The sequence below is a fragment of the Abrus precatorius genome, unplaced genomic scaffold (genome assembly GCF_003935025.1).
Source record: "Abrus precatorius isolate BTA unplaced genomic scaffold, Abrus_2018 Scaffold6, whole genome shotgun sequence".
Lineage (NCBI taxonomy): Eukaryota > Viridiplantae > Streptophyta > Magnoliopsida > Fabales > Fabaceae > Abrus > Abrus precatorius.
Window position 1 is genome coordinate 24022918 of NW_020874406.1, and position 9456 is coordinate 24032373.

Sequence of the window (9456 nt, forward strand, 5' to 3'; positions counted from 1 at the left end):
GTAATATTGTGTTGTTTTATTAGATATTTATTGTAAGAAACTCTGTTTTATTTTGAATGAGAAGAGAATTTCATATTTATATTCTCTATACTTTATTTATTTTAAATAAGTTTGTGATGTAGAAATAATGTTCTCGGTTCCTTATAAAAGGGGTCGTGACAATCCCTTACTGCTAAAATCTATGGTGGTGAATTATTTTAAAAAGACATATATTGCCTCTTTTTCTTTTATTTTTGGGCTAACCACTATCAGCTTCTTTTCCCTTTTGAGGGAATGTGATAGGATTAGTTTATCTTCTCCTATTTCCTTAGAGGAGGTTAAGGCGTCTTTATTTTCTATTGGAAACTTTAAAGCCCCTGGGCCTGATGGGATCCTTGTCCTATTTTACAAAAGCCAGTGAGAGTTTCTTACCCCTTTTATTTTCAAGTTTATCCTTGACGTTTTTTAGAATCCTGGTAAAATTGTTGATATAAATGAAACTAATATTATTCTCATTCCTAAGATGGATAATCCTAAATATATTAGCAACTTTAAGCCTATTTTCTTATGTAATGTTAGCTATAACCTTATAGCCAAAATTGTTGCTAATAGATTAAGAGTTGTTCTGCTCCTACATTGTTTCAGCCAACCAGACTAGTTTTATTCTTAGCAGATAGGGCATTGACAATGCTCTCATCTTACAAGAATTAAACCACTCTTTAAATTTCCTTAAGTATAAAAATAGTTTTATGATTATTAAACTAGATCTTGAGAAAGCTTATGACAAGCTTAGATAGAGCTTTATTATTCAAACCTTCCAGAAAATTGACCTGCCTTCTAATCTGATTAATGTAATTCATCACTGCATCTCCTCTCCTTCTATGTTTATCAATTGGTATAATGATCTAACAGAGGCTTTTTTCCTGTTAGGGGAATTTGCCAAGGGGACCCAATCTCCTCTTATATTTTTGTTACGTGTATGGAGAAACTTGCTCACTTAATTAATGATAAAGTTCTAAATAATGATTGGATTCCTTTTTCCTTTAGTACCTTGGGGCCAAAAGTATCCCATCTTTTCTTTGTAGATGACATCATTCTAGTCTCCAAAGCGAGTCTTAATCAAGCTATTATTATAAAGGAGGTTTTGACAAATTTTTGTGCTACTTCTAGTCTGAAAGTTAATAGAGGAAAATTCTCTAATAACACTGATCCCTCCATTAAAAATTCTATAACATATTGCTTAGGTATCAAATCTTGTAACCAGATAGAAATTTACCTTAGGATCCCTATTGTCTCAAAGAAACCATCCAGAAATCAATTCTCTTTTCTTATTGATAAGGTTACGAAAAAATTATCCATGTGAAAAATGAAATCGTTATCCTTAGCTAGTCGAGTGACACTTGCTCAAGCCTGTTTAATGAGCATTCCTTCCTATGTTATGCAATCTTTCATCATCCCTAGTTTCATTTTCCATGAGATCAATAGCATTTGTAAAAAGGTTCATTTGGGGGTCTTTGAATGGTAAGAAACGTCATCTTTTAGGTTTGGAGAAAATTTATTTGCCAAATAATGAAGGGGGTCTGGGATTTAGGGATTTGAATACCTTTAATAAAGCTTATATGATGAAACTTTATTTTCCTTCTGATCTTTGAGCCCAAGTGCTTATAATAAGTATAATTTTAAATTGAGAAGTGATATTATCCTTAGGAATAAGGCTAGAGCCTCTCACCTTTGGAAGGGTATGATCTCTGTTTGGTCACATTTTTCTAAAAGTTTGGGGTGAGTTGTTAAGGATGGTATGACTATTAAATTCTGGACTGATAGTTAGGTCTCTCTCACGCTCCAAATTCCTGATTTTGAATTAGATCTCCCTGTGGCCATGTTCTCCACTAATGGAGAGTGGGATTGGAATAAAATTTCCTCTGCCCTTCTTACTCTGATATGCCAATTTATTGATCTTATTAGGCCTCCAACTCAAATTGAATCCTAGGATTCTGTGTTTTGGGCCTTAACTAGTAATGGAATATTTTCAATTAAATATGCTTTTTCCTTGCTGACCCATGATAGGCCTGATGGTAGGATTGATCAATCTTTGTTTAAGGTTGTTTGAAAGTGGGAGGGTCCTCCCAAAAATTTCTTTTTTTCTTTAAAAATTTGCGTATGAAAAATTATTAACTAATGAAGAAAGGTTTAAAAGATAGATGACTGATTCCCTTTTATGTTTTAAGTGTGGTAGTGATCAGGAGACTATTATGCATGTTTTAAGGATTGTTTTTTTGCTCAAGCTGTTTGGAGTCACTTTATTTTTATTGACCAATGGGTTAAGTTTTTTAGTGTTGGGCTATCTGCTTGGTTAACAAATAATCTCTCTCTTTTGAATTCTAACAAATTTTAGAATTGAAATTTGATTTTTGATACTATCCTTTGACATTTATGGTTGGACAGAAATGATTTTACTTTTAACAATCGTTTTAATAAACCTAACACTATTGCAGTGAAGGCTATTTATGATGCTTATTATTGTTCACTTTTTTGTAAGGAAGTCTCTACCTCCTATCATAGGGACTGTTAGATGGATTCCTCCTCCTGTTGATCACTTCAAAGTGAATGTTGATAATGCTATCTCCAAAGCTACTGGTGCTGCTGTTAGTAGGGGTCTAATTAAGGATGCTCATGGCAATTGTACTGTTAGTTTCTATAGGAAGATTGACCTCTACTTTCCTATGGTTGCTGAGTTATATAGCATTTTCTTTGGCATTCTGTCACAACCAGCAGTCGCAACGGTACAGCGAAAAACGTTTTCAAAATATCAGAGGAGTTGCCACTAAAGTTTATTTTAAGAAAAACCTTAGAAAAACTTAAATATAATACGATCTTTGACACCAAAAATGAGTTCAGAAATCATTTACGTGTAGGGAAGGTATTAGCACCCTACAACGTCCGTTTTGAAAACGATTAGCTTAAATTAATTGTGCAAATTCATCTTAATTTTGAAAAATATTTATTTAACCCCTAAACAACAATTTTTTTTTATTTTCACTTTAGAAGAAGAAAAATTATTTATTGAGATATTGTTTGGGTATCTTAACAAAGAGAAAATTTATTTTGAAAATTATTTTGACTTGACGGGTTCGGTTCCTGCTGTTACGTATCCCCAGGTGCAATGAAAAACTCAAAGCCACGTAATTCTATCTAAAAATTATGAAATTAGTTGATTAAAATTAGGTTTAGTAAAAGAAAATTTATTTTAAAATTAAAATTATTTTGTAAAATTATAATATTTAGAATACAAGATAATGCGGTTATACATGTACTCTACGAGAAACAATACAGAAAGTGAAGGAAGATCACACAACTATATTGCAAATCGTTAAAAATATTTTATTCATAAATCAAGTATTTAAATTTGAATTTTGATTATGATCAATATTGAAAGAGAATTAAAAATAACGTAAGTTATACGTTAATCTCTTATAATTTTTAGACAATCGAAGGCAATGTAAATCACACATCGACTATAAAAAATCGTATAATATAATAAAAATGGAGAAATGATTTGTTATTTAATTTATCAAAATTAAAAATATGATTCAAGAAATTTGAAAATATAAAATTAATTTCATTTAATGAAATGAATAAATAAATTTGAATTGATTAAAAATATATTTAATAATAATAATAAAAATTAAAAATTTGTTTAATAAATTTATGTTGTATAGAATCTAAGGTAACGTTGGTACACATAGGTTCTAATAATTTATAACGCGTAAAGGTAAAGTCGCTACACATTAGCATTATAAATTATTGTATTAATAAAATAATTTTTATTGATTGATTAATAAAATAGTGATTATAGATAATACATTAAGGATAACATATGATAAATCAATATTGTCTAAAGTCTCGGTAACGTAGGTACACGTAGGCTTTATCAATTTATAACACACAACGATAGAGAAGCTACATGTTAATGTTATAAATTGATACACTTATTATTTATTTATAATTTACTATTCATGAAATAAAAGAAAGTAAATTATAAATATAAAGTTGAATTATATTAACATCTACAATAAATAAAATAAAATATAATAATTCTTAAGAGTGAATAATTAATGTAAAATTAAGATATAAATAATAAAATAACACAAAAAGATATGAAAAAAATTTATTATTAATATTAGAATGAGATTAAAAATAAATACAATGTAATAAACAAAAATTTGTATGACATTTTATCAACATTAATAATTTCTAATTATTATTCTTATTACTATTGCTTGAAAATAATAATAATAATAATAATAATAATAATAACAATAAATATATATATATATATATATATTGAGCATAATAAAAGGAAATAAAATAAAATAAATTGAATAAACAACGATAAAATAAAATAAAATAGAATAACATAAAAATAAATAAATAAAAATACACTAAACAAAAAATAAAAAAGTCAGGTTGGAGAAGTCGGTCCGAACGACACTCCTAAGCCTATTGGATTTAAAAAATAAAAGAAAATAATAAAAAATATTTTAAGAAAAGTTTAACATTTAGATTTAACATATGCCATAGCTTATCATTTTTCGCTGGCTAATGTGCATCAAATTTCTTGTTTACTCGGCTAATGGACAGCCTATTGGATTTAAAAATAAAAAAAATAAAAAATATTTTAAGAATAGTTTAACATTTGAATTTGAAATATGCCGTAACCTATCATTTTTTTGCTGGATGATGTGCATCAAGTTTCTTGTCCGCTAGCTAGGATACAGGCTTTGAAACATTTGTTTTAAAACAACTAATATAATAATTATAAAAAGAAAATGAAAAAGATTAATAGTTTTGAGCGTTTTATTTTACTATCGTTCGTTCCTCTCATCATATTTGAGATTTGGTGAAAGAAGCATGGAAAGCTTTGGAGCATAAACTTCACTAATATAGAAATATACCTTCGACTTCGATTTTGCTAGTCTCGAATTCAAATAGCAAGGAAGAGTGATGACCAAGTTAGTATAGTTTACGCGTGCTTCTTCTTTTTTTTGTTTCTGATTTGTATACTTCTGTTACTCTTTTCTTTTTCTTCCTTTTGTAGATCTCTCTAAAAAAAATTTCCTTTCTCTCCCAAAATATGGTTGTTGTCCCCCCTTCTGAAAAACTCTCCACCGCAAATCCCTTCTCTCTGAAAATTTTTTGCTTTCTTCCTCTGGAAAAAAAAAAATCCCTCTCTACATCTCTTGTTTGAGATTTTATATTGGGTTCATTTAGGGTTTTTACAAAATGCCAAAAATCTGATTTTTTTTTCCTTTTCATGCTTAAATCAGTTTTTTATGCTGAGTATGAACCTGCATAGCGTAGGACTTTCATTTCCGGAACCAAACTCATTTTTCAAATATTTTCTATTTTTTTTAAAACAATTTTATTATTTCACTTTTACTCTTTTTTTTTTTTAAATTTGGAGGTAATCTAGGAGAGGCAAAAATCGATATTCACACATTCAAATGGTGATTCAATTCAAGCTACCAGCTATCCGGATTAAGTTGGATTCTAAGGAGGCCATCCCCTCATTTTGAAGTTGCAACCAGCTTGTCATCTTTTATTTCCTTTAATATGTAACATTATGGAAGCTTTGAAGTTTAGTAGCTTTATTAGACTATCTCATTTGTAAAAAGGCTAATGTTTGTGCTGATTTTCTTGCTAAATTAGACCTAAATCTCCTCTCTCCTTATGCCTTCTTTTTTTCTTTTTTTTTAAGTTTGGACTCTTGTAGTTTTGTGTTTCCTAGACCTATTGTGTAAGTTTTGTTCTGTTGGGTATTCTACCCTTTTTCTCAAAAAAAAATAAAATATTGGCATAAATATTATTAGAAAAAAAGTATTCACATCTAAACAAACCATGTACAAATTAAGATTATTTGAAAATGGTAACATAAAATCATCTATGAATTAATGAGCACAAATTTAGATAAATGTGTTTTTACATGAAAATAGGTATATGCACCTACCATGAATTTTGTTAATAGTCACCGTAAAATCTAAATTTTTTTTAAACCTATCCTTTTTAAAATTTTAAAAACACTCTAGAATAGCAAAAATTATTTCACTTTAATTGCAATAAAAAACATTTTCTTTATAAAGCAAGACGATCTGAGCACAGCGACAGCATTAGGCTGATTTGTTGTGATGAATAAATGAATGGCTTTTATATTATATGACAAACAAATCCTCTGACATAAGTTTTTTTTTATATCTTAAAGTGTGTGAATAAGTCTATTTACTTAATGCTAAAACTCATTTTATTAAACGAACGGGACAGGAAAAAAATTGTCAAAATATAAAGTATTTGGTTAAAGAGATTAATTTTGATACTGTGTCGCTAACCAATTACTATAAAAATTTTAAACTTTTACCAAAATTAAGTGAAATATTTTATGTTATCTCTGTTATCTAACAATTGAATGAACAAACAACAAGGTAATCAATCTTATATCACTAGTGACGTAACCTAAGGAGTGATCCATCTCATGGGTAAACAAGTACCAAATTTGTTGATACAAAACAAGAACTAAATTAGAATGTGTCACAACATACGTACATATTTAGATTGAATTCAGTAATATGCAGGTTTAACATATACCCTTTCAGCAATCTTCCTCTTAGGTCGTTAAAAAGCATAAAGGAATGTTATTAAAGGGAAAAACTTAATAATTGGTAAATTATTAATAAAGAAAATAAACAGAGTTTATGGCAAATACAGAAAGAATTGCCATATACAAACAAGACAAATGGGGAACACAAACTCGTTCATGTTAGATTCATTTTTATTAATAAAGGTTTTCTAATAAAAATTAAATTGTTAATACCGGCATTATAAATTTATACTAACAATATTATATTAAGAAGGAATCATTTATTGTAAGAGTGTTTGTTAACTACCTTACTTCGCTTGACAACTTTTTATAGACATAAAATTAATATAACTATTGAAATAATTTAATAATTTTGTTAGTAAAAATATTAATATCTTTTATCAATACATTAATATTAATGTTAATTATTAATACATTTTATTTAAATTATAAGCATTTTTTTTATCAAAAACTACTTGGATAATATTATTTTGTTATCAAAATTATTTTATTGAACGTGGATACCACCTCTTGATTCTTAGTTAAAATTGAATATGAATGGAGCTGTTTCTTTTTATCATGGCTCGGTTAGTTGTGGAAGTTTTCTTAGAAATAGTCAAGGTCGATTTATAGCATGTTACCATAGTACTTTAAACCTTTACTCCCTCTTAGCTGTTGAACTTTGGAGAGTTTATTGGAGTCTCAAGCTTGCTATTACCAATAAACTCCAATTTATTTGGATTGAATGTGATTCAAAAGAACTCATTACCTTGATTGTTAAATTTTTTTAATTGTAATCACCCTTTGTATATTATAATTAGTGAAATTAGGAACTTAGTCAAATGTATTCAATTTATTAAATTTAGGCATGTATTGAGGAAAGCTAACCAATATACTAATTGGCTGGCTAAAGTTAGAGCTGAGTGAGAAAGATCTTTTTCTTGTTTTGACAAAGCTCTCTTACCCTTACTTCCTTTTCTGCATTTGGATGCTGTTAGATCTTAGTATCCTAGTACAATTACTTATTTTGTTTTCTATTTCTTCAATATAAAAAAAATATTTTATTGAAAAAATTTAAAAGGAAGTACTTTTTAAATAATAAACAAGTATAAGTTAATTTTAATTTATAAAAAATATTTTATTATTTTATAAGAATTTATCTATGCTTTTGTTAGGATCAGAATCGCCGGATAAAGTTAAAATTGATATCACAATAAGTATTACTGAGTTTCCTTTGAATTATCTTAATAATATGATATGATATGTTTGCATGTGAAGGTTTTTTATAACACTTGTTTAAAAGCTACGGGCTTGGTTTTTGTTTGCATTGGTCCATTTATGCGTGTCTACAACGACTACAATTTATGACCACTATAATTTATCTTGTCTACATCATTATAATTCTTTTGATTTATCTGTTAATGCTGTGTGACGGATGTTTTATTAGTTCCTATTTCAAATTTGTTAACTCATGAATTACTCGCTTACGTTATTATGACTGTTTAATCTTTTAAAATACAGTTATATACAAGGTAATATCTGTGTGTATAGAAGCTATTTTTTATTTTAAAAAATTAATTGCCAAAATATTTTAATGTTCAAATATTTATAACGACTTTTTAAGTATACGATAATATTTTTTATATAATAATATATTTAAAAACAGCCAAAACTTGTGTGTACAAGTATGTATGCAGTGCAATTATTTGTACGTGTTGCACTTGTCTCTTTGTTTTAAGAGGAATGATTCACTTATAATATCTTTTTATTTTTATTTATCATTTCACTTATTTTCGTTATTTTATTTTTTATTTATATTTTTCTTAAATTATAATGTACAACTTTTATGTGTAAATATCATTATCCTTATTTCAATTTTGGGATTGGAACAAATTTTACATTTTAAAGGGACATGAATTTATCACACGCTTCCTTGGAACTTTTTTAAGAGGCGATAAAAAAAATATATGAATTTATGATATAAAATATAAAATTATTTAATATATCTCATGTGGTAATTTAAAAATTAAAAAAACGATTTTCTTCTCGTTCTAAAAATGCATGAATTGTATTGTTTTATTTCTTATTTTAATATTTGATTAATTTATGATTAATTTATTAGTGATTATAAGAAACCATGAATGAATCTCTTGAGGATATGTTTCTTTTTAACTATTAAGTTCATCAATATTTTTAAACATCGTATCATTAAATTTTTTAAACTTTAATATTTAAATATCTCTGAAAAAGAGGAAAATGTAATTTATTCTTTACATAATTAGGTCCTGTTTATCAATCAGTATAAATCTTATGGGTTATTTACCAAGCACTTTATTTCATTTTATTTTTCATGATAGTTCTACTCAATGTTTCAAAATTAATGCCGATGCACAGGATTTTTATTTTTATTTTTACTATTCACAAGTTTGTTTTATAGCTGTGTAGGTATCATCGTTGTCTTGGCCCAAAACTTCTAAAGTGGGATGGATCAATATTTTTGCAACTGAAGTAACTGTTTTTTTCTCATCTCCAACGGGGAGGGGACGTCGATGAGGAGTGCCGAAAATCAAAGCATTTGTAAATGCCAATGACAAACTCTTCACCACATTGAGCATTTTTTCAATATTTTAATTTCAGAAATAATTCATAAATTACTTCTATTTTTTCAAAGCAACAAAATAACTTTTAAAATTATATATATTTTAAAAATAATACATTTCGAATTACAGTTCTAAAACAAGTTTATAAATCAACTTTAAAATAATATTTAACATATTTTAAAATTAAATTTCTAAAAATAATGAAATAAAGTAACATGATTAATTAAAATGAGTCATGTCCAGTTT